Source organism: Podarcis gaigeae (assembly GCF_964106915.1).
Source record: "Podarcis gaigeae genome assembly, chromosome: 10".
In the NCBI taxonomy this organism is placed as follows: domain Eukaryota; kingdom Metazoa; phylum Chordata; class Lepidosauria; order Squamata; family Lacertidae; genus Podarcis; species Podarcis gaigeae.
This window is the reverse complement of record NC_139686.1, coordinates 53,267,582-53,293,434: the sequence shown is the minus strand read 5'-3', so window position 1 is coordinate 53,293,434 and position 25,853 is coordinate 53,267,582. Positions and strand designations below refer to the sequence as shown.

The following is a 25,853-nucleotide window of genomic DNA, read 5'->3' as shown; positions in this document are numbered from 1 at the left end:
ATTTATGTGGCTAATTTTTTTCTTCTTTTTCTTTTCAATAAAAAAAACACTGAAGCATATATTTTAATGAGTAGTTTTGTTCCGCTAACATCTCCCGAATAAGAGAATTCAGCACACCTGCCTAAATAAGATGCTTGAGATCACTGAGGAAAGAAATTGACATTTTACTTTACCCTCAGCATGGAGCCAGGGGCAAAGTTTGATCTGAAAACTTGCAAATTAACCAAAACTGTCACTCAGGAGTTATGGGCCTGAATGCTGCAAAATATGTTCTTTGAAGTCCTCATTTCAGCAAAATTATTAAAAACTTTATATCTAATTAAAATTGTAACTGCATTCCCATTTTTCAAAATCTCTATATCCTGGGGGCCAATTGGGATGAGTGAATCCGCACCCTCCTCTCTGCAGCACACTGAACTGCTCCTACAGCAATATCAGATCATTACCATCTCCCCAGCTGAGAGGGAGCAGCCATTATCATGCAGCATTATTAATCTTCTTGTCTTATCAACTTGCAAATCACAAGCCATTGAGCCTTATGGCATGGTTCTGGGTCCATAGTTATTCATTTTGTAGGTCTACCTAGCCTTTGAGTCTCCTTAATCACCTGAAGATTGTCAGTCTCTTACCTCGGCCTGCCCCTGTGGCCCTTCTCAGTTTCTGTGAAAAGTCCATGATGTTCTCTCAAAAAAGGACCTTTTTATTTAAAGAGAGAGAGAGAGAGAAGGAGCAGTAAGGAGGATAAATTTCATTAATGGATGTGAATTAACAACCTACTGCCAAGAGCTGACCCTTTCTCCTGACATGTACGTCTAAGTCATTCTTGTCACTCTTTCCCCCATTAATATTCCGAAAAAGACAGGGCATTGAAGAGAATAGAATATGATAGTTCCCTTAAACAGGCACTGTTGACCTTAGGTTGGGGATTTTTCTTTAATTTGCTTTTCTTAAAAAATAAAATATTAATCATATTGGGAAAAAGGCACGCAGGGTTCCTTTACATTTTCAATATATTCCATTTAAAATATTGCATTCATTAAATTAAAGGCATTGAACATTTTGGGGATATTTTTCTGAAGTGCCAAAGGAAAATAGAAATCTAATTTCCATGGGAAAGTAGACGTGACAGGCTAAGGGACCCCGGCGACAACTTTGATATCTCCCACTTTCCGTAAGCAGGGTTCCATAAATACCACTTATGGGGCATTTTGCGTTGCTTTTAATGAGGAAAACTCACCCGCATTAATTAAGGTAACTTTATACCACTTTGGGAAAGTTATACAGGTATATATTGTAGGCAATACTGTGCACATTTTCACCAGAAGAAAAATCAGAACCAGTAGCGTAAATAAACATTTAATTCAAACTGCGACAGATACAAACAGAAATGTGGGTTTTAGTTTTGGGTTGTTGTTTTTTTTTTAAAGAAAATGTTATTTCACTAGATACTATTACTGTACCTCACTTTAGCTTGCTTACTGATAACGTTAAGACTTCATTATTGGAATCATATTCATGAAAAAACAATAATATGACATAATGACTTGACAGGAATCTTTGTTCTTTCATTCCATAGTAAAGGTTTGGGGGAGAATTTATTTATTTCTTCTATTTTAGAAGCAGATATAATTGTGGAAGGCGATGTCTGCTGTGGATAAATACATGCTTATTTAATACAGTACATTCTTTTCTTAAGATGCTGAAACCGAAATTTGATACAGACTGAAAATGTGACCAAAACTCCATCTGATTATTTTTTTTTAAACTCACCAAGAAAAGTCACTACAAAGTTTGTATGAAGTTCTTAACAAAACATTGGCTGTGGCTGGATAATGTATGAGATGAATAAAAGCAACCACTTTTATTTCTCGGCATAGCAGTCAGAATGTTGCTGCGTGTGACAAGTGCTGAAATGGCAGGTATAAATGAATTTATGTTACTTTCTTGTTTCTTAGGCAACGTCTCAAAAAGGGAGCTTAGGAATCTGCCCCATATTAAGTCTGACCATAGGTCCATCTCGCTTTCTATATTATCTGTACTGGGCATTCCACAGTTGAAGCTGGGATCTTTCAAATGGAAAGCATGTGCTAAACCACTGAGCAGCCCTCCCAGGGGTGGCCAGAAGCAGGGGCTTTTATGAGAAATGACTTCAGAACCTGTTTGGATGGAAATCGTGGCCCTCGAGCAGGAGTGAGGGACCTCTGACCTCGCAGGCCTAACTAGGCACAGCATGGGTCCAAAGCACAATTCAAAGTGTTGGTGCTGGCCTATAACGTCCTAAACGGCCAAGGCCCTGTATACCTGAAGGCTCATCTCCACCCTGTCATTCAGCCAGACACTGAGGTCCAGCTCCGAAGGTCTTCTGACGGTTCTCTCACAGTGAGAAGTGAGGTTACAGGGAACCAGACAGAGGGTCTTCTCGGTAGTGGCGCCCGCCCTGTGGAACGCCCTCCCATCAGATGTCAAGGAGGTAAGTAACTATGCAATCTTTAGAAAACAGATCTGTCAGGCTTCGGGGAATCAGATCCCTCCCACGGTAACAGCCAAGAATCAGAGAAACAATAAAAGTTATTACCAAGCAATTTATTCAGTAACTCACAGAGAGCAATGAAGGAATACAGCCTTCCCTAAATAATGGCCTTGCTCCATGTAAAGTCTCCCCCACCATGTCTCCCCTATTCTACGTCACCCCTGTGTCGGCTAATCTGAGCTTTCTCCCTCTGAGCTCTCTATTCTACTACCCTCAATACGCCTGGTCCTTTCCAAAGACACTGAGTCTGTCAGCTCTCTCTCCCCTGCTGCTGCTTCTTCCTCCTACTCCTCTTCCAATATTTCCCAGCTTCTCCCCTCTGCGGCCTCTGAACTGTGCCTTTCTGCAAACCACTGTTCTAAATCTATACTGTCCTCCTGTTCTTGAGAAGGTTCAAGGGAAGGGGGGGACGGTCCCCACCATTCCTCCTCAGTCCAACAACATCTAATGTTGTTGTTGTTGTTACTTCCCACACAAACTCTGTCACACCCCTGACAGCATACATGACTTCAGGTGTGGGGCAGGTATGGGCACAGCCAGAAAGGAACAACTAGGAGCCTAGACCGACATGCTGCATGCTAACTGGGCTTCTCCATTTCCCAGTGTGAGGAGAGCAACATGTATTCCCACAGGGATGATATGATGCTCCCTTTTTTGGATGGCAGAAACGAAGTATTGAACATAAAGCACCTCTCACTCATGCTTCCTGATTGAGACCTCAAAGTCAAGGACTTCAATAACACCCCCTTCCTGCCGGAGAACAGGGCAGGTTATGCCCAGTGAAGAACATTGCCTGAATGCAGTATTATGCCACAAACATACAGGGAGACCACTCACTTATGCTACATGTGCTATTCTGGATATATCCAGGAAATCCCACGCTGGCTTTCAGCAACTATATTCCTGAAAACATCATTTATGAAATAATCTTCAATTAGAGGATGGTTTACAGACTGAGGTATAAGGATTTATCGTTTATACTATCTTTATCCCATGTTGTTAGCATGGCCGTTAAATCGGTTAGTATGAATTAGCAAATGAAGCCAAACATGTATTAGCAAGATAAATACAAACAGTAGTTCAAGCTTAACTCAGCAGAGTACCGGACTATACAGGCTGAAATGAAATGCCCATTTACTCTTTGGCTAAATTCTCAGGTGTTAGTGACTACCTATCCATAAAGCCAAAGAAATACCGATCTGAGGCATAGAGTTGTTCTAAATTCGGAAGAGGTATGCGACACTATAAGCATGTGTTGGGACGTAAATGTGGTTCATCTGGGCTAGATCATGGCCATTATTACTCAAATTATTTACCACACAACTCCTTATGGAATCAGAAAGTATCTATACACCTGGATTATGTGACACTATAAGCATGTGTTGGGACGTAAATGTGGTTCATCTGGGCTAGATCATGGCCATTATTACTCAAATTATTTACCACACAACTCCTTATGGAATCAGAAAGTATCTATACACCTGGATTTCTCAAGATGCATTTTTACAAAAGCATGTGAGGCAGTAAGTTAAAAAAAAGACTAAGGAGTCACAGGGGGGAATGGCATGTGAAAATGACATTTGGAGGAGGTTTCCTTAGTTAGGTAGGTAGTTAGTTGGTTGGTTGGTTGGTTGGTTAGTTAGTTAGTTAGTTATTAGTAAAACAAAACATCAAAACAATAGCCCTCCTTGCCACAGACTCCTTGCCAAAAGGCTGTAGAATGTAAACCAGTCAAAGACCTGGTTGAAGAAAGCACCACCTGGTACCTAAAATTATTTAATGACGGCCCAAGACGAACCTCCCTGGGGAGAGCATTCCACAAATGGGGAGGCACTACAGAGAAGGCCTGTTCTTGTGTCGCCACCTTCCAGACCTCACATGGAAGAGGCACACAAAGGAGGGAAATGCTCCTGAAAGTTAACATATTAAATACATTAGAAACCTGGTGGGACACACCCAAAAAAGCCTCTGTCAAACAACCGGTGGTGCAATGGAGAGGGAACAGAGGGGGCTTTTCCAGACTAGGAGCAATGACATCATCTGCTAGAATGTTTGGGTAATTGACAGACCCTCCTTGTTCTGTTTTTCGCTTGCCCTAACCACTTTCGTAACATTAAAATAGCTACCTTTTAAAACCTTATTGAGAATGAGGGGACAACTCAGAGAGCCAACGGCCAAGTATGCCAATCACGAAACTGAATATAGTACCTGAGAGCATTGTTTGCAGAAAACTGTAACATAGGACCAAAGGAATTTAATCACTAATGTAGGGGGAGACAGGGGTGGTTCCCCTGGGCGCAAAATTGTTAGGGATGCAAAATTTCAACATCCGCTGCTGCCTTAAAACAGCTGTGCACTTTTGTCACTGGGCTCCATTAAAAACAACTTCTCCATGCGAACCAGGAAGTGAGCTCTCCAGACAAAGGGACAACTCTTCTTTTCTTATCTCTGCAGCAACACTCTCCTGGGTGACGCAGATGCCATTAGGCAGTTGAATGCGCCCACTACCCCTGGCACTGGCAACCCACGCTACACCACTGCTTCAAGCCCCTCACAGTTAAGTGCCCGCTTTCATATTTTGTGTGCTATTGTTTAAAAAGGGCCGAGAAGCACCATTTTTTGCTTTGATATCTGAGAAAATGCTTAAGCACCTGTGGTTGTTAGTACTGTTATGGGGTTTGAGATGTTAAACTGGGTGCCAGACTCTTGTAATCCCTGGATCCAGCAAGTGTTAAAATCTAACCGAGGCTTCTAATTTTTGGAATAGCCCAGCTAGCCTCCTGGTGAGAGGTGTAAGGAAGGGACTCTGTGGGAGATGGCAAAGCCACTTCCGAGCTAGAGAGGAGGTGGGGTTGCGGGCTTCATGCCCCTCCCCACACACGTGGGGGCGGGCTTTCAGCCCCTGTGATACCAGGGGAATCCTTGGATGCGTCATCCCCCTGGCCAGCCAATCGGCTGGCCCAGGAGGTGTGGCCTGCCCTATTTAGGCCTGGTGCGGCCAAGGATCTCCCTCTTTCCTGCGCCTCAGCTGATCAGGTTTTCCCTCCCCTCCCACCCGTTAGGCTAGGCTCTCCGACTTTGCTATGGACTTCGGTTGGTCACCATCGAGGGGCCTGGTAGGAATATTTCCAATTGGCAGATTGGCACCAGCCACTTGGTTTTCATCTACCTGGTAGCAAACCGTCACAACTCCCAGTATGGGCGGTTAGGCATTGGCAGGGGTATTGTTATGCAGATGAAGGGGGGGGAGGAAGTGCCATCACTTTCCCCCAAAACAAAGGGTAGTCCAGTAAAGGATTCCTGGGGGCGTGGCCTTGTCCTAAGCCTATGGAGGTGTGGACCCACGGCACGCCCCCGAGCGGTGACCCCGGGGGAGCTCCTAGTTGATGTGCATCAGCGGGACTCCCCTTACTGGTGGTTAACCCTTACTGGTCTTCAAGCAAGCGGGCTGAAGCCGGTTAGTTGATAGGACCAATGCCTAAGCCAATACCGCTCAATTCCTGTAATCAATAAAGTTGTGGCCTAATTTGACTCATTAACTCTAATTCTTGTGTCTCGTGCCTTTATTTCTGAGGGGGGAGGCGGGAACTTGCCACGCAGATGAGTGCTGCGCTTCCTCAGCTCACAGATAGTGAGGAGGACAAGGGCCAGAGTTTTTAGGAGTGATGTGACCTAGAGTAAAAAAGCAACAAGCTGGAGAGAGTCTAGAGCAGCATTCGAGGGCAATGTTTGATGTGTGTTTGAATCAAAAGCTGTGGCTAGGGAGAAACAAGACCCGTTTGGGGTGTTGATGCTGTGGACCCCATTGTAGGCTCAGACTGCATATATGTGTAAATAAACCATATATTAAAAAGACGCCACAGTGTCTGCCGTGCCTCATGTCCAAAAGGAATCCTGGAACCCCAGGAATCTTGCACTGCTTAAGAGATTCAGGGGCAAGCAACACTACAACATACATTTCCAACAAGGGAAGGAAATGCTGAATGGATACAGTTTATTTGTAAATTAAATAAATCTATTTCCCCCATGCCCTTGAGAGCTGGCTGATTTATCAGTTAATAAAATAATCATACACTATAGACTAGCGCTTCCAATTTATTTTAAAAAGAACCAACGTTGCATTTTTGACATATATGAATACAAATGTAACACAAGAGGAGACTTCGTTCAAAGCAATATATTATGTATCTATAGCTAGGCATGAGTTACAGTGCATTGCTTTGCCTGTACGTTGCTATTTCCAAGATTGATCTTATAAACACTAACTACCCGTGCTGCCCTTGCTTATGTGAAGTCCAATGGACCTCAGCAAGATTATTTATCTGTGTGGAAATTATTCACACGGGTAAAAAAAACAACGCACCACACAATCCAGCTGGACACAAATCAGTGATATGATTTTAATTATGCACTCTAAACTCCGTAGAAAAAGCAAAGTGCAGTGCAAAAAGAATAAATCACTAAAAGCTGGCTCATCATTTTTATGTTCATTCAGAAAAAAAGCAACAATAGCAAATAAAGCACAGGATGTAGTTCTTTTATGAGGAAAAAGAACCAGCAGAGTCAATTCTGGGACATTATTATTATTATTATTATTATTATTATTATTATTCAACATCAATCATTATCATCATCATCATTATTAGCAATACACTGTCTTAACATTTCCCCCCTGAAATTTTAAATTTTAAAAATCCCAATCCCAATTTTAAAAATCCCAATCAATTTTTTTTTTAAATGTCAAGTATCTCAAACAGTATAGTTAAAGTCATTTGCAATGTATTTAAAACTTATTTCAGTAGCACTGGTTCATGCTTGCAGTTTTCTTACTGACAGCTTCTTGCATTACTGAAGAGCTGCTCCCATGATTTAAAAAAAATTATATACTACCTTTATTGATCAAGGAGCTCAAGGCGGTGTACGTGGTTCTCCTTCTCCCCATTTCATCATCACAACAACCCTGTGAAGTAGGTTAGGCTAAGAGATGGCGACCGGCCCAAGGTCACGCAGTGAGCTTCATGGATGAGTGGGGATTCGAACCCTTGTCTCTCCCAGGTCATAGTGCAACAATCTAACCATTACACCACACTAGTTTTATGCGATCAGATCCTGATTGTTGAGGCATGACTGGGATCTAGATTTTTTAAAAAACAAAACAAAACACCATTCCACCCTGCTGCTCTAATAATTTTTTCCCCCCTGGTACATACCATCATGCAATTCCTACAGCTTTCTGAGCCCTCTCCCTCCTTTGTTATCTTTTGACGATTGTTTCCCACCCTTCCAGCTACTATCTCCCTCTGTTCTGCTCTTTGGGGACCATGAACACTTCTCCACAATTGAGCAGCTTTTACTACAAGTCCCTTTTAGCATTTTCTGAGCTTTGGGCTATATTCCTCTTGAGAGAAAATTTGTGGTGTGGGGAGGCGGCGGCGCACCAACAGCTGGGAACTTTACTAGTTTTCAACTTACTAATCTCGAAGCTGAGTTCTCTCTTTTTCGAATGGCTCAGTTTCCACAGTCCTCTCTGGAAGGAACATCTGGCGCCTCCGATCAAGTCTGCTGACACACAGGAAAATATCAGGCTGCCTCCTTGCTACTCGGTCAATATAGCTGAGAACTGTTGCTACTGGTTCTATTTCCCAATATTTTTCAGTGGAGTAAGGTTGGGTGAATATGTATACAGTGTTTTCCACACACACAAAAGTCCTGAAGCTATTTACAACCAAAGTAAAAAATTGCAATGCTGAAATTATAGTAAAAACAGATTTAGCTGTACAGTATCATGTTGTGCTACCCAATGCCCAGAGAAACAAAAAACAAAAAACACTTTTGAATGGCACCAAAAAACCCCACCTTTGCATGGCACCAATATCATGACAAGGTTAGCACCAGTCAGGCCTCCCTTGGGAGAGTACTTTATAAAAAGGGAACTACTGCAGAGGAGGCCCTCAGATGATGGTCTTAGGTCTGGGCAGGTTCATATAGGGGAAAGGCAGTCCTGTAGGCATAGTTGCCCAGAGCCATATAAACAAACAAGAACCTGCATAAGTCCCACTCTCAGCTTTATATATAAATGGGATGAGAACATGATTAAACAAATGTGGCTTCTCCCATCACATCTACTCTGAATGAATAGGCTATACTACCACTATCTAATGCAAAGCTGTCCTGTTACATCTTTCATTATGCTTTGCCATGGAGCAAAAAAAGCTTTTGAAGAATCATAAAGTTCTTCCGAACAGGAGGAAAACTCTGTTTGCACCACTGCATAAAACATGATCAGCTCCCCCCCCCCTTCCTTTTAATGTTGCTCTTAACTCCTAATCATCAGGCATGATGGATGATCTTTCCTGGCGTTAGAACATTTTGTTTTATTTTTTTTTCCAAGTGGTCATTTTATAATCACAATAAATGCTCTGGGCCAAGGGGTAGCGCTGATTAATCCACACCTCAGCTGTGCAAGAAGCAGGAGGTGAAATGTACCCAAGGTGTGCATTAATGAGCCCTCCTGTACAGTCTGTCATGTCTTACTGTTTAATTAAATCCCAAACCAAATAGTTTTGAAGAGAAGGTTAGGAATGAACATTTTTAATGTTCCTTTTTTGTTGTTCTTCTTTAAAGGATCCTCTTCACCAAGCAGGAGGAAGGGGGAGGGGACCCAGATATATTTAGAACAATATTTTAATTTGCAATACTTTGCTCGATTAGATGAAAATAATGTAATGTATTTTTTTATTTAAAAAAAGAGAGAGGGAGAAAAAATGTGATTAAGATGCTTAAGTGCACAGTATATTACATGAAATTTCTGATCATAAAGAAAGGTAATATCTACTCAAAATTATAATTTCTGTACTTCGAAATCATCTCAGCAAGAATTATCTACCCATATCAAATTGTAGCACTTGTCAAAATCAACTGTAAAGGCGCTCAAGTGCTCTTCTGAATCAACAAAACAGATGTATAGCGATGTGAGGTTGCAGCGAGATGGAAATAAAAGTGAACTATATGCCAGTCATTGCCCTTAATCTCTTGAACCCAACACTTAACAAAGTGGATACCACAGGTTTTTGAGACACTATTTATAATGTTTTCTTGTGGGGGGGGGGAGAGAATCAGGGCTTGAATCTTAATAATATATGCAAAAACACTCTATAAAATTATTTGCCTCTAGTTCTCCTAGACTGCAAAGCTCACCAGGACTCGTTCATAAACATGGAGCGGGACGGGGAGGAGATCAGAATAGATTTCTCCAGCCTTTTCCAAGGTCAGGGAGAACTCCAGTTTTCTATTAAAAAACTTAGTTGATCTGCTGGGTATAAAGGGGCCAAACACTCTGGGTAAAAGTACTGTGCCTCTGCAGTTTTTCAGTAGAATTAAATTGTACTGAAGACACCGAGAAAACCAGTGGATGCAATTAGATATTGTAGGCCAAAGCAGTGTGAAAAGTAAAGATGAAGCAGTCCTCAGAAGAGTGAGGAGTGTGGCTAGAGCTCTGGCAGGCAATAATTTTAGAAGCACAACGAGCTATTTCCTATCAGCTGTAACAATAAACCCGAAGCATGAGTCTAGAACGATACTGTTACATGCCACCCCAATCTCCAAGTGGTGCAATGTTTCAGTGTTCTTACTCAGGGTTTGTGTTTCCTTTGGGAATGGGGCACAGTGGAGCTTGGGGTGTCTTTATGATATATGGTTTATTTACACATATATACAACCAGAGCATATGATGCTTACAGCATTGACACCCATAAAAGCTTCTTCCATAGCCACAGCTGCCTTGGATTCAAAAATACGCATGCTCTCTCCAGCTTGCCGCATTCCACCAACTGCAACTATTTTCCTTCAGCCCATATCATCCCCAACTGAGATCCTAAAGTTCTCCACTCTGATTTGTATCTGCTAACCATCCAAGAGCTCAGGAGAGGGTCCACCCATTTGCCAGCTGGTACAGGCATTGATTTGCTAAGGGTCCATCTCCCTGTGTTTTTCTCTGTTAATGGCCCATCTCTCAGGAAATCTCCTGAACTCAGGAAGCAGAGTCCAGCTATTAAGAGTCTGACTTCCAGTTTAACTCTCCAATAATTGATTAAATTCCAACACTTACTAAACCCAGGAATTATGTGTGTCTGGAACCCACAAACTCATAACAATATATTGGGAAGAGCTTTCTACCTCATTGCCATGGTCTTGATGACACTATTCAGGGAACAGAGGAAGGACTCAGCAATTTATTGTCTTATGAGCCAATGGACTGGCTTATGGCGCCAATGGACTGAAGCAAGGCAGGGGAGAAGAAAAGATACCTGGATCTGAAAATGTGGCTATGGATCTAGCAGGTAGTGGCTGCTCCTTGGAAAGTAGATCCATGATCAGGTGTCAAGTCCATGAATAATTGGGGGGGCCTGGTCCCCCGCTCTAAGTCTGCATGGGTGAAATTAATTTCTATCCAGTGTCTTATTTGGACACATATTGCAACATGCCTAGCAATTACAAGGCTCGTGTAACTAACTTATTTTTTTAATTTATTACCTGACCAGTCAAACCTATTTTCCATTCTAAGCAAAATTGTAACATTCCTTTAAGCTTTCTAGGGATTTACTTGGCACAGTTGACATTGCAGAGTGACTATTATATATATATGCGTGTGTGTGTGTGTGTGTGTGTGTGTGTGTGTTGTATTTCCATTTTCCTGACTTTGGGTATTCAGTGCTACACTAAGCAAAACCGCATTATCTGTATCACTCTCCTACTTACATTGTTGTTCCCAAAGGTTTACTTGTAACATTCACAGCACCATTTATTTTTCTCCTTTCCCCCCACTGTCATTTCTGTACAGATTTAATACAACAGAAACATGGCTTCCACTGAGAGCTACAGGTAGTGCCTTTCCAAAGTTTCCTATAATTGGTGTCTGCCATGCCAGCTGACAGCAAGTTATGTAAATCACAGCAAGGACCCTACAACCCCTAAAGGCATGAATATTTTTTTTTATTCAGTGCGGAGGATAACTACGGAATCTTAGTAATAGTACCCACCACCGAAGGGATCACCTTAGCCAAGCAAAGTTAACCTTTCCAAACTGGCCGTGTTCGGTTCTGCAGTTTAAACCCCTCTTCTCTTAAAACATCCTTTTGATGGACAGTATATAGCTGGCATTATTTTCAAGGGTGTTTTCCCTTTTATGCTTTTGGAAGAGTCACATGCTTCTGTGTACATTTATTCAAAGCAGTAAGAATCTCACATCTTCGAATAAAGATTGTCTTGCAGCATCTTGAGAACAGGACACGTGTTTACCTTTATCTGATCAAGGGCTTTCAGAAATCCCTCAGAGTCCTACATGTGGGCAGCCAAACCATGGAAACCAACTAAATTGAGGACAAGGAGTTTCTTTAGTTTGTTTGGTGAATGAAAACAATGTCCTTTAGGGTTGAGTATGAGTATGTATTCAAGAAATGTTTGCCTTTAAATAAAAAAAATCCCTGGGTGAGCACTCTGATGTGCTGTGCATGCCTATGATGGCATCTTTGTGGGAAGGTGGTAACTTGTTCTCTTCTGAAAACCTCTGATTCAAAGCAGTCTTTGTCATTATCTGCAACTGACCCCTTTAACCAGCCTTTTGCACGTTATCAAACTTGGACGGTATAACAGCGTAAGAGAAGATCAGACTAGGCAATGCATACAAACACACTTAACAACTCCCCAGTAGCTCCTTTTCCACAAAAAGGGACAACGTGGTGCAGGAAAGTGGCAGAAGGATCCCTTTTCTTAAAACCACTTCTCTGCTCCCAACTGCTTCTCCCAGATGGGTTCCCAAGATTGTGATTTGTAAGGAGAAGCAGTGTTTGCGGGGGGGAGGGGCAGGGGGGAGCTTAGGCAACTCTCCTCTCCCCTTCTCTCCATTTCACATCATCTTTCCCATACCCACTTGTTTTGAAAACAGGTGTTTCTTAGACTCTTAGGGCTTGTCCACATCAGAGAAAAATGTAGGGGTTGCATTTGCCTGCCTTCCCATTAATATGACATGCTCCCCATCCCATTATTGTCCCAGATCCCCCTTCCTTAAAACATGGGGACTTTCGATCCTTGGAAAGTCTGAATCGGGGCAGGGTGTGTGTGTTCTTATTTAAAGTGGGAGATGTCTGGGACAGCACTGGCCTGGAGTTCACATTTTGTTCCAGTGGGGACAAGCCCTTACACTCAGCCCTACTGTACGCATGTCATGTGTGGATGTGCCTTGTAGAAAACAAGCAAGGGCTGTTCATTTTGGGCATGAGTTGGGTCAATAAAGGAGGTGTTAAGGGTTCCTTTGAAAAGGACAGCTATTGCATTTCTGCAAAGGTCCTTCCCCATGTCGATGATGACATTGATTTACACCTGACAAGTACTTAAGAGGCTTCTATTGATGTGCATAACGGGAGGCGGGTAGCGCTGTGGGTAAAACCTCAGCGCCTAGGACTTGCCGATCGCATGGTCGTCGGTTCGAATCCCCACGGCGGGGTGAGCTCCCGTTATTCGGTCCCAGCTCCTGCCCACCTAGCAGTTCGAAAGCACCCTTAAGTGCAAGTAGATAAATAGGTACCGCTTTATAGCGGGAAGGTAAACGGCGTTCTGTGTGCTGCTCTGGTGCCGGCTTGCAAGAGCAGCTTCGTCACGCTGGCCACGTGACCCGGAAGTGTCTGCGGACAGCGCTGGCTCCCGGCCTCTAGAGTGAGATGAGCGCACAACCCTAGAGTCTGTCAAGACTGGCCCATACGGGCAGGGGTACCTTTACCTTTACCTATTGATGTGCAACATTGCCCTGCCTACACAACATTACCTGGGCTACCTCACTTTGCTCAGCTGTGAATCAAACAACAGTGGGGAAGTCCAGTATGTATTCATACTTGTATTTGACAGACAGTTTTCTCTGAAAGAAGAAGCAAAAAAGAGTGGTGTATTTATAAACTGGAACTAGAAGATTATCCAGATATTGCAATGGCTAGTAAACTAGATTCTAGTGTACATGATTGTCATATTATGCTTTGCGATAAATCCAACTGCAAACAAAAGTCATCTGCCATGGGGGTTTTTTTCTGGACAAATAAGCATTCTAATTAGCATTAGCAAAACTAAGTCACGAGAACACTCATGTGGCATTTATTTATATTCTTTTGTTTAAGATTAACTGTTTTCTTTCAATTCATGCTCTGTAAGGAGCTACTTGAAAATGTTGAACTGAAAACTCACCTTACCTCAGAATTACAGCCTAGAGATTTGACACTGGGAAGAGTGAAACATGTTCGGATGATAATGGACCTGCAGCTTATTTTTCAGATGTTAAAGTGGCTTAACAGTTCATTTATTTACCAGTGGTAAGACTTGTTTAAGGCTGCCAGAGAGCCATAGAAACACCTTTTAAAATCCATGAAAAGTATCATTATTTCTTCCTCACTGCCCAAAAATCAAGCTGCAATAGCACAGTTGTAAAATGTCTCTTGAGATTCCTAAACTAAGAATGTGTTGGGCCTGGAATATTCACTCCCTTTTGTCATTTGAGTCCAAAGGTAGTCGAGTGAATAATACATATTTTACCTCATTATCCAAGACTCCAAACTGAAGGTTAGATTTAGGCTAGTTCTGACTGAGCCGTAAGCCTTTTTCCAGGTTGAAGTCATTATTGTCTGGAAAAAATATATATATTGGAGGAGGGGTAAAAGGAGAAACAAGTGTTATAAAAAAATTTGCATCACCTGAAGTTATGTCAAATGAGTTATGATATGGAATACTGTCTTTGACATGAAGCATCACATCTTGTAAAAAAAGGAGGGGGGAGGGGGATACCGAAAGGTTATATTCCAAAATTGTGGTATGGTTAACTTCATGGGTTGGAATTGTTTTTCTACCCTTTTATGACCTTTCAAATAAAAGGTAGCGATTGCACTTTTCTCTCTCTCTCTCTCTCTCTCTTTCACACACACACACACACACACACACACACACACAGATATTGGGCCTGTTCAAAACTTTTCACAGTTAATTAGTAATGCATGTATCAAAACACTCACCCTACCTCTGAGCCTTGGGGGATTGTCCTGTTCTACTGCAACTGATTTATTTTTTAAGGTTGTTTGGCACATCTCCACCAAAAATGCTTCCAAGAAACTTGAATCCAGCATCAGCTGGGAAAGATCAGCTTCACATGCTGACATACAGAGGCAGTTTTTGGAAGATGCAGGCCTCCAGTTTGACACATCAATGAAGACTAGTTTGCTTATTTGAGCCTGTATTATGCTAAATGCTGCTATTCAATGTTTTAAACCCTGTTAGAGAGGGTTGAGCGCAAGTTCTTACCTGGTTACTTTGCTAAACTTCTCCTAGGCTAGGTACACCCAAACGTTATGCCCTTTTGGTTTCTATTTTCATTGAAAAGGTAATGGGTGACATGTTTAATATATATATAAAAGCATCTGATCTAAAGCTGCAGTTTCTCACATTTTTGCCCTAGACCAACATTACCACAATAAGCACAGGCCACGCTGTAACTTGCAAAATGGGAACAAAATGGGATGCAGTGGAAATGCAAAAAGGAGAAATACAAGTCACTCATGTGTTCTCTTTTAGTGTTTCAAGGATAAAGATGTTTAGAATGGGATGCAAGAACTAGGCATCACAAAGGAACCCAGAATGCTGTGTTAGTAAGGGGTTAGCAGCTGTTTCAGCTGGCATAATATAGCCAGGGTTTTCACAGTGCTGTTGAGTAGTATAGAACTGCAGAGTGTAGTTGGCTTTAGACTGAAAAAGCTACTTGATCATGGCGTTTTGGCATTTTGGCCAACACAGAATTACGTATTTTGGCTCAATCCTATGAGCGTAACATTTGGCAGTAACCTGTTATTGTAGGATTGGAGCTAGCAGGTAATACAGTAAAATGAACATGTGTGACTTGAGCAGCATAGCTATGAGTTCACAAGCTGATCTATGTTCAATTGTGTAACACTTTTGTTGTGTTACAGACCCTCCGGAGAGCAATAACCTGTTATCACGGGGGAAGCATGACAGAACAAACTAGAACAAAATAAACCCACCACTAATGCACTATTATTGAACCAAGATGCACACCCTCCAAGGGTCCCTATTATTCAGGGACAGTCCCAGATTTACAGAAGCCATCCTGGTTTCTGATTGGATCCCAGAATATCCTGCTTTTCCTTAAAGGTAAAGGTAAAGGGACCCCTGACCATTAGGTCCAGTCGTGGCCGACTGGGGTTGCGGCGCTCATCTTGCTTTACTGGCCCAGAGAGCCGGCGTACAGCTTCTGGGTCATGTGGTCAGCATGACTAAGCCGCTTCTGGCGAACCAGAGAAGCGCACGGAAATGCCGTTTACCTTCCCGCCGGAGCGGTACCTATTTATCTACTTGCACTTTGACATGCTTTCGAACTGCTAGGTTGACAGGAGCAGGGACTGAGCAATGAGAGCTCACCCCGTCGCGGGGATTCGAACCGCCAACCTTCTGATTGGCAAGTCCTAGGCTCTGTGGTTTAACCCACAGCGCCACCCGCATCCCACGTCCCTTTTCCTTAGGACGTCCCTATTTTCATCGGAGAAATGTTGGGAAGGTATGACCAGCCCCAAGCTAAGGAGGTAAGTAACTATACAACCTTTAGAAGACATCTTGAAGGCAGCCCTGTATAGGGAAGCTTTTTAACGTTTAATGTTTCGTTATGTTTTTGTGTATGTTGGAAGCCGAGCAGAGTGGCTGGGCCAACCCAGTCAGATGGGCGGGCTTTAAAAAATAAAATTATCATTATTATTATGGAATAGGACACCCCTATCTTCATCTGGGACGTGGGTGGCGCTGTGGGTAAAACCTCAGTGCCTAGGACTTGCCGATCGTATGGTCGGCGGTTCGAATCCCCGCGGCGGGGTGAGCTCCCGTCTTTCGGTCCCAGCTCCTGCCCACCTAGCAGTTCGAAAGCACGCCTAAGTGCAAGTAGATAAATAGGCACCGCTTTATAGCTGATGCTGGCTCGCCAGAGCAGCTTCGTCATGCTGGCCACGTGACCCGGAAGTGTCTCTGGACAGCGCTGGCCCCGGCCTCTTAAGTGAGATGGGCGCACAACCCTAGAGTCGGACACAACTGGCCCGTACGGGCAGGGGTACCTTTACCTTCATCTGAGAAATGTTGGAGGGTATGAAATAATATTTTTGCAGAGACACCAGTCTGGAGAGACCTCTGGTTTGTTACTGTGTCCACACTGTGTTCGCTCCCTAGTCTTCCCTTCAGTCCAACTTTTGGCTTTACCCTTCAGTCCTGACTTCTGGACCTGACCACAGCTGCCTTAATACCTCTTCCTACCTCCCCCTTGGTTCTGGCACATGACATGTTTATTGACATTGACCTTTTGTCTCAACTACTGGCTACCAGCTCATGGCTCTTCTTGAGCCACAGCGGTTTGGAAGTGGTCTTTAGCTGCTTTTGAATGAGGCAAGGAAGAAAATGGTGGTGTGGAGATCAAATTATTAGTACAAATTCAATTTGAAAGAGCAGAAAAATATTTAATAAAGCTTTCCCCGCAAAATAGTAGCAAAAACAGCCTCACACACAATTAAAAATAATATCAGGCTGTGTGGCTGATATGGGACGCGGGTGGCGCTCTGGGTTAAACCACAGAGCCTAGGGGCTTGCCGATCAGAAGGTCGGTGGTTCGAATCCCCCCGACGGGGTGCGCTCCCATTGCTCGGTCCCTGCTCTTGCCAACCTAGAAGTTCGAAAGCACGTCAAAGTGCAAGTAGATAAATAGGTACCGCTCCAGCGGGAAGGTAAACGGCATTTCCGTGCCCTGCTCTGGTTCGCCAGAAGCAGCTTACTCAGGCTGGCCACATGACCTGGAAGCTGTATGCCGGCTCCCTCGGCCAGTAAAGCGAGATGAGTGCCGCAACCCCAGAGTCGGTCACAACTGGACCTAATGGTCAGGGGTCCCTTTACCTTTACCTATGTGGCTGATATTTCTAAAAATATAATGGAGAACCATTAGAGAGGGATCCTTCAAAGTGGGATCCCCTGTGACTGAATTGTGGTATATCCAGCACGCTGGCATATCCAGTTGGAAGTGGAGGGCTGGGATGAAGTCTTATGAGGAAGCTCATCAGGCCATGCTGAGGAAGCAGGACTGGGTCCTACATGTATCTGCAGAAACATTAGTATTTGAAAGAGGAAAAATGAGGGGGCGGGGACAAAAAAAGCCACACACTGCATCAGGATAATGAAGCACTGACAAGACCATCAGATCTTTGATTAAAACAATACTTTCAGGTTTTATATTCCACTTGAAAATCTCGCCATTTAGTTATGCAACATTACTCAGTCTAACTGTCTCTTTATGTTCTTCTATGATTGGATGCATATACTGAGAGGGCATTTCTAGCCCTCTGAGAGACGAAGGCTGCATTTTGTTAGGATAACAGACTTGTTATGTTCCATTCAGCTCAACACCATTGAGCTTCTGGATCTAGAATTGCCATCTGCTGCCAAGATTAATATACAGTCTTTTCTTCCTCAGTCTTTGGGTAGCATTTCACAATTTAAATGATCTCTCAAAAGTTGGCTTCAGTTTATGAACTGCTAAGCCTACGGTAGAAATCATATTTGAACGTGGGTGGGATGTCATCGAGCTATCATCTCGGAGGCTAGCTTTTCTCTCAAAATCCTTATCAGTTGGAATATGGTGTGTTTGCTCATTTCAGAAACCTAGAAGGAACATTTATGGAATATTTTGTTGTGAATCGGAGCTTGCTGAAAGATGGTGAACAGATCAATCTGGCAGTAAAAGTCCTCAACCATAAAGGTGGTCTAGGGACTCAACAGGACTTTCTATTTTGAGAAAAACCAAGAGACTTCTTGTGATTCTTTTGTCTGAGGGTGGGAAGAATGCTTCTCCCCCCCCCCTTATTGACATTGTCTTCTACATGTTCCCTTGTACTCCTTTGAAACTATCTGTAAAATTACTTTATACTGTATTCGGGTGTTGTTGTTTTTTAATTTATATTAGCCAGCACTTGGTACAAAAGTCTAAAGTTCATGCAAGCTTAACTATCAGGTAGGAAATACTAAGATGACAAGTATTCATGTATTCTTATGTCACCTGACACATAGCGAGCAGTCTGATGAATGATTCAGGTTTTAAATGGTAATTTCCATTCATCATTATAATGGACTTGCTAATTCATAAATCCGTGGTCAGCCAATTTTCTATTTTTAAAAAAGGTTAAAAATAAAAGTAGAAAAGAAAAATGGCTTTGGATATGTGTGTGTGTCTTTTTCTTTGAGCAGCTTTGTTATGTACCAAAGTGTTTATTGATACAGCAAGAAGCTGTATCACAACCGGCCAGTGCTGTAGTTTTCTTCCTGGAAGTGGGCTACAGTTGGTTGGGTGGGAAGGAAGGAGAAACGACAAGCAAAAGGTATAATGGAGAATACTTTTAGGAAACGATGCCTCCTGCAAAGCAACTTCTATGAGTAGCACAACACAGCCCCCCAAACTTCACTTTCCATTAACATATTTGGTCCCGACATTATGGAACAACTGACTGGTTCAAAATTGGGAAAGGAGTACGAAAAGGCTGTATATTGTCTCCCTGCTTATTTAACTTATATGCAGAATTCATCATGCGAAAGGCTAGATTGGATGAATCCCAAGACGGAATTAAGATTGACGGAAGAAATATCAACAACCTTAGATATGCAGATGACACAACCTTGATGGCAGAAAGTGAGGAGGAATTAAAGAACCTTTTAATTAGGGTGAAAGAGGAGAGTGCAAAATATGGTCTGAAGCTCAACATCGAAAAAAAGAATATCATGGCCACTGGCCCCATCACCTCCTGGCAAATAGAAGGGGAAGAAATGGAGGCAGTGAGAGATTTTACTTTCATGGGCTCCATGATGACTGCAGATGGTGACAGCAGTCGCGAAATTTAAAGACGCCTGCTTCTTGGGAGAAAAGCAATGACAAACCTAGACAGCATCTTAAAAAAGCAGAGACATCACCTTGTCGACAAAGGACTGTGTAGTTAAAGCTATGGTTTTCCCAGTACTGATGTATGGAAGTGAGAGATGGACCATAAAGAAGGCTGATCACCGAAGAATGGATGCTTTTGAATTCTGGTGCTGGAGGAGACTCTTGAGAGTCCCATGGACTGCAAGAAGAACAAACCTATCCATTCTTACGGAAATCAGCCCTGAGTGCTCACTGGAAGGACAAATCCTGAAGCTGAGGCTCCAGTACTTTGGCCACCTCATGAGAAGAGAAGACTCCCTGGAAAAGACCCTGATGCTAGGAAAGATGGAGGGCACAAGGAGAAGGCGATAACAGAGGTTGGACAGTGTTCTCGAAGCTACCAACTTGAGTTTGATGAAACTGCGGGAGGCAGTAGAAGACAGGAGTGCCTGGCGTGCTCTGGTCCATGGGGTCATGAAGTGTCAGACACAACTAAACAACACCAAACGTCCTACATAAAATATGAAGGTGGTAACTATCTGCTGTTTGCCTGTCTGCCACATTTGAATCTTATTGGCTGAGCTGCTGTGATATCACCAAATGTTCACAAATATTTTGCCTGCTATGGGGAAGGTGTGATCAACACAGTACTGGCAAGCAGTGGAAAAAATGAGCATCCAAGGACAAAAACATCTCAATGGGTTGTAGGCCTCTACATACTATGAGCTGTTATTAAGTTTTATCTGGATACCAAAGTCCATGGCCTTCTGGTCTGAACATACTCTAATTCAGACGGAAGTTGCCTATTCCCACATACCCAGGAATAAGCCCTATTGAAAGCAATAGGATTTACTTCTGAGTAGACATGGCTAGAATTGCACAGTCATTAAAATGTCAAATCAAATATATATCATTATCTTTCTTAGCTCGCATAATGTAATACTGAAAGAAAAACATGCCTTACTGCAAAAAAAAAATTAAAAAAACCCCAACCTACCTTAAACAAACCTTGCATATAGAAAAAAGAAAAATGAAGCTTTACTTAAAGTCCTAATTTGCAGTGTGTTAAAACATAAAGCAATTTATAGAGTAAGAAGGAACAGCTTTTTTTCTTTGGCTATTCTATTAAAATACTATGTTCACTCTGAGTGAAAGTTTAATAATTTTAATGCTGAATTTTACTAAGAGAATATAGCAAGGCTTCATCTATTTGCATAACTTTTGTTCCTGTTTTTTTTTTAAACCAAAGGCTTGGAACATGAAATATAAAAATGTCATGATTAACAAGGATCACTGTATTTTTATATATTTTTTTGTTTTCCTGGGGATACTAAGCATAAAAAATGGGTCAGCTATCAGGTCATTTGCAAAGGGGAATTAAATTGGAACAGAATGAATCAAAATGCTTTGTTCAGCCAACTACATAATCAAAGGATAAAGATTCCAACCGAACAATTTAGTATCCAACTTCCCTAAGTAACCTTTTTTGTTATAAATCACAATATTCCACTTCAGAGTTAGCTAAAGTTAGTTTTAGATTTTGGGATGAAGCACAATGGGACAGAGTTTTTGCGGATCGCTGGGGGCCTGTGTGTTTTGTAAGGTCACACATTTAGGGGTATGGTGACATCATGACAGAAGCCCAGGAGAGGGCCACCAAGTCAGTGGAACATTGAAAAGTGAGTCCTGATCACAATTTTCCTGCTACTGGTTATTACTATAAAAGTATATTTAAAAGAATCAAAATACAAAGTGTTCCCCAGTTCACCAGTACTTTGATGTTTTGTAAGATTCAGTATCTTAGAGCTTCTCTGTTGTAGAATGAAAGTATTTTAGATTTTTTAGACGTACAGCTTGACTTCAAGGTGGCATAGCTGTTTTTGAATAGTGGGCTCATAACAATGAAATTAACTCCTCTGATCATGTATGCAAAAAGAGAGAGAGAAAAAAATTTCAAACCTGGGTGCCTAAGGTTAAGCACTTGAATAGGTATGTACAGGATATGGCCTTTGGGACTTGGAACAGTGGCCAGATTTTCAAAGAAGCAGAGCAGCTGCAGTTCCCATGAATTTACTGTAGAACTTAAAATCAATGGAAGCGGTGGGTAACCATCCTATTTATTTCCACCACAGGAAACATTCCTTTTATATCCTATAATGGGTAAAATGTGTGGTTTTGTACATTAGTCTGCACTTTTAAAGCCTGATGCAGCCATCTTGAAGTTAAATTCAGAAAAATACACTGTTTTGAAAGTCTTAACTAAAAACTCCATGCCATTCCTGATTCAGGTGGCGTTGGACAGGGCTGATGGACTGCTGCAAAGCCATTCGGCCATTGCTGAAATAGCTCTTTCAGCTGCTTTTAGACTGGACTGGAAGAAGAAGTACAGCGCATCTTTTATTTCCCTCTTTATTTCAGGCAAGACAGATTTTTTTTATTTCCCTTTTTATTTCATGCAAGACGTCGAAGGCATTCAAATATTATGCCTCCCACACAGAGCAGTTTCCTGAATTTTCCCCACCCCATTTATATTTTAGGAAGAGCCACACATAAAGGGCAAGGCTTGAAATCAGCAGGTCCATTTTTATTTGGCATGGGATATCTCCCGAACTATATATGAAAGATGCTACAGAAAGGGATTTTTGTATTTCAGGTCAGGAGAGATCTACCATTCAAATAAAGGTGATTTTTCTCCAGGTCTGGGCATTCACTCGTCCATGTGGCAAGTGGAACAAGGAAGGGAAAAGGTGAAAGAGCACAAGCTCGAAAGGCTGCTCCCAATTTCACCCTGTGTAGAAAGAGGCTACCCATAGCCTAGTATTGCAATCACTTTATTCAAGGCCATGAGAGGAAATTTTTTGCCTCTGTGCATATTTTAGTAGAAACACCCAACACTTGAACACCATTCTCCGGCTGCTTCCAGATTTCTTTATTATAGAACTTTGTTAGAGGGAAGGATTCGCTCCATGGTCAACCTCCTACCACCATTCCCCAAGCAGATTAAGCATGGGGAATTTGCTTTGAGGAAAGTATTGGTCCACAAGATGGCAGCTTCCAAACTCCCATGACACCAAAAATAAAAATATACCAAAATTTAAAGGTACCAGAACAAAAATAAAGCCCTACCTATTTGCCTGTAATTTGGCAGACTTTGTCCACTCTGGAGGGGCAAATATTGCCTGCAAGTTTCATGTATTTATGTCAAAAATAAAAGCATCATAGCCACTTATCTCAACAGCGAAGGGGAAAGGCAAACCGCCTCTCAGTCTCTCCAAAGTGGACTTGAGCTGAATGGGACTGATTCAGAAGCACTTTGGAGAGAAGCACAAGGTTTCTGAAGTGCCAACTCAGGATTTGAACCAAGTCTTATAGCGGGTGCACATCCTGAGTTGATACAAAGTCAATTCCAAATCAAGTCAAGGAAAGTTGTCCATTTCTAAACAAAGCCAAGTGGTGGACAGACCGGCTATCTTTACCCACAATAGTTGCTTATAAATGTCATGAGTTTCCATGGTTTATCTGGATAAATACACCAAGAGGCCTTACATAAAGCAAAAGGAACTGGCATATTTTCCTAAAGCTGGAAATATGCTTTTCTATTATTGTATGCAGATATAGAATAATACGCTCTGCATATATGCTACATTACTGTGAGAGAGTTACTGAGGTTAAAGTTAAAGTGCTAATTATTTTTTGAGAAAGGCATGAGCGAGTGACAAAAACATTAAAAAGAGAGAGGAATGTATGGCTATTTGTATTAAATAAAATGTTATAAAATAGGGGAGGTTGGTGGGTTTTTGTTTGCCTTATTTAATGGCATACGTTCTTGGAGCTCAGCACAGGATTTTCCGGTCTCTACTCAACAGAAGAATATTCTCTATTTTAAAGAAGAGGGCTGGTAGCTGTAGAGCCAATTCAAACTTCTGCTTCCTCCTCTAGAAGAAAGACCAATGAATGTTTAACTTCTCTGGTTTAAATTCTTTATTAAAAAGTAAGAGTTTGCATTGGCAGAGAAACTGCTGTTGCAAGCTGCTAGCGCGTCAACATCACAGGTTTGATGTATTTTTTAAAGACCTTGATATATTGCCAGGCACTGCACAGGAGAGGGGATGGGGGAAGCTGTTATAGAGTCAGTATTTGTTGCCTTCATTGACTTAGGTAAGTAAATAAATATGAATTGATCCTCAAAGCAAGGTGAGACAGAGACAACAAGTTGATGCTGCCCTGGGTGGGTCATTCCAAAAAGGCAGTGACATGCAACAGGAAACCACAGTTATTTGGAGTGGTATGACTAACATGATTCTGAAGAAAATAGGCCCCAAAACTTTAACAGAAAGCTCTGCTCCTTCTGCTCACAAGTGAAATAATTGTGTGCAGTTAATATACCACTTAGCTAGCTCTCTTAAAAATCATAGCAGCAGGGCCCTGAAGTCACAATATGGCATTTCAACTATACGTTTTCACATTTAATATCTCAGCCATGTTGGGTTCTTTACACCTAAAAGTTGGCGGACACAGCTGTCTACCCAGAATTTATTTATTTATTGATTGCTTAAAAGTACTAAGGGTGTGGCCAACAACTGGTTCTAAGGTGGCTTTGAGCATTCCTTAAATTCTACAAGCTCATTTTATTTTTAAATTAAATAAACAGTTCAATTGCCCCTTTTCATTTATTCTCATAGCCTATTGATCTTAATAGTCTAAGACAAAAGGAAAATTTAAATGGCCATAGAGGTTTTTCCCCCCTGTTCATAATGGGTTACCGATTTATTTGGGGATGAAATACTACCTGCTGTTGCAGCTTACAACCTGAGAGCAGTGCCAGTTTCCAAATCGGAATAGGAAGTGTGTGCTACACTAGATCTCTGGGAAGTATTTGTCTTGGATACCAAGAAAGTATAAAAATGTATTGAGGCCTGTGAAAGTTGCAGTTGACCTTAAGCATAAATGTGGAGTCTTGTCTGGAAGACCACCTCAGCCCAATGAAGGATGCAAATATTGGAATGAGACTTATTCCAGACACAGAGTCTGCCATTAGCACCATGAAAGAGTTTGTCGTCTTATCTGAATGACCGTCATGGGATAGTTCTTGAAGGAGTCTTAAATATTAAGAACCATGAGAAAAGATAGCAGGGACATTGAACTTTTCCATCAACAGTTCATGACTCAGACAGCAGACTAAGGTCACCAGGGCTGGAACTAGGCACATCAAAGAAGTGTTTCAGTTTAAAGCAGGGGTCAGCAAACTTTTCAGCAGGGGGCCGGTCCACTGTCCCTCAGACCTTGTGGCGACCAGATTATATTTTTTTGGGGGGTGGGGGGTGGGACGAATTCCTATGCGCCACAAATAACCCAGAGATGCATTTTTTTTAAAAGGGACACATTCTTCTCATGTAAAAACACGCTGATTCCCGGACAGTCTACGGGCTGGACTGAGAAGGCAGTTGGATCTGGCCCCTGGGCCTTAGTTTGCCTTCCCATGGTTTAAAGTGTTGTAAATTTAAACAGGGAAAACAGGTAGAGAAAAGCGGGACTCCATGTCTCCATCTGGTGGCACATGTTATATCACACATACAACACGTATAAATCGCTTTTTCTTTACCAGTCTAGCTGAGTCCCAGTATTTCTATTCCAATTATAATCACTGGTTCTGAGTTTGCATCTAGGCCTATAAATTACCACATGCAAATTGTATGCACATTGGTATCCTATTTTGCTTTCTTTTTGGTGAAGTATTTCACATTTTGGCAATACATAACTCGTCTGAGGACATCTGTGGATGAGGGGTAGGAGACTGAACTGTGTGCATCTCCCAAACTTAAGTGAGAGGAGTTGAATACTTCCCTGTGGTTTTCTTTTCGTCTCTTGCCCTGTGTGGCAAAGAGGCCAGACCCAATGCTTTGAAGTCCTAACAACCAGCGGACTGACCAAGTGTCAAAGTGCCACATCACCTGAGGTAATTGTTATGTCAGATGACTGTTAGGTGGCTGGCTCCTCCGCTCCCTCTTCCAGTGAGCAGATAAGGAAAATAACATGTTTTTAAAAAAACTTGCTGCCATGCCAGGATCAGGAGGAGGAGCTTCAGCCTCAACTAAATTGCTCTCTCCGGCAACTGACATAATTTGAATATCCTGAAGGCATAAAGTTGGAAATCAAAATTTAAGCCTCAGGACAGGTGAATTCTTGAAGAAGTCTCCAGCACATTTTCCTACAACCAGGTTTTTTTTTATAGTGCTCTCAAAAGAATAAAAGAAATAAAGTCATTAAGATTAATCTACACTGAACTTCTTCTGCTAAGCCACAGAGTGTCAGTCTTGCTGTTCAACTTGTCCAGCTTTTGTG

General features: G+C 42.1%; 1 long non-coding RNA gene across 3 annotated transcripts in view; it reads right to left on the bottom strand.

The window, feature by feature from the left end:
* LOC310825666 overlaps window positions 1-25,853 on the bottom strand; it is a 45,618-nt gene that overhangs the window by 6,055 nt on the left and 13,710 nt on the right. For 2 of the 3 annotated variants that reach the window (XR_014555413.1, XR_014555414.1), the window contains 5 exons: window positions 14,105-14,193; window positions 13,350-13,439; window positions 8,003-8,089; window positions 1,771-1,907; window positions 630-696 (listed from right to left, as the gene is read on the bottom strand). This is a non-coding gene — a long non-coding RNA (uncharacterized lncRNA). The remainder of the gene's footprint in view (window positions 1-629; window positions 697-1,770; window positions 1,908-8,002; window positions 8,090-13,349; window positions 13,440-14,104; window positions 14,194-25,853) is intronic. The other variant, XR_014555415.1, reaches the window with a different exon arrangement.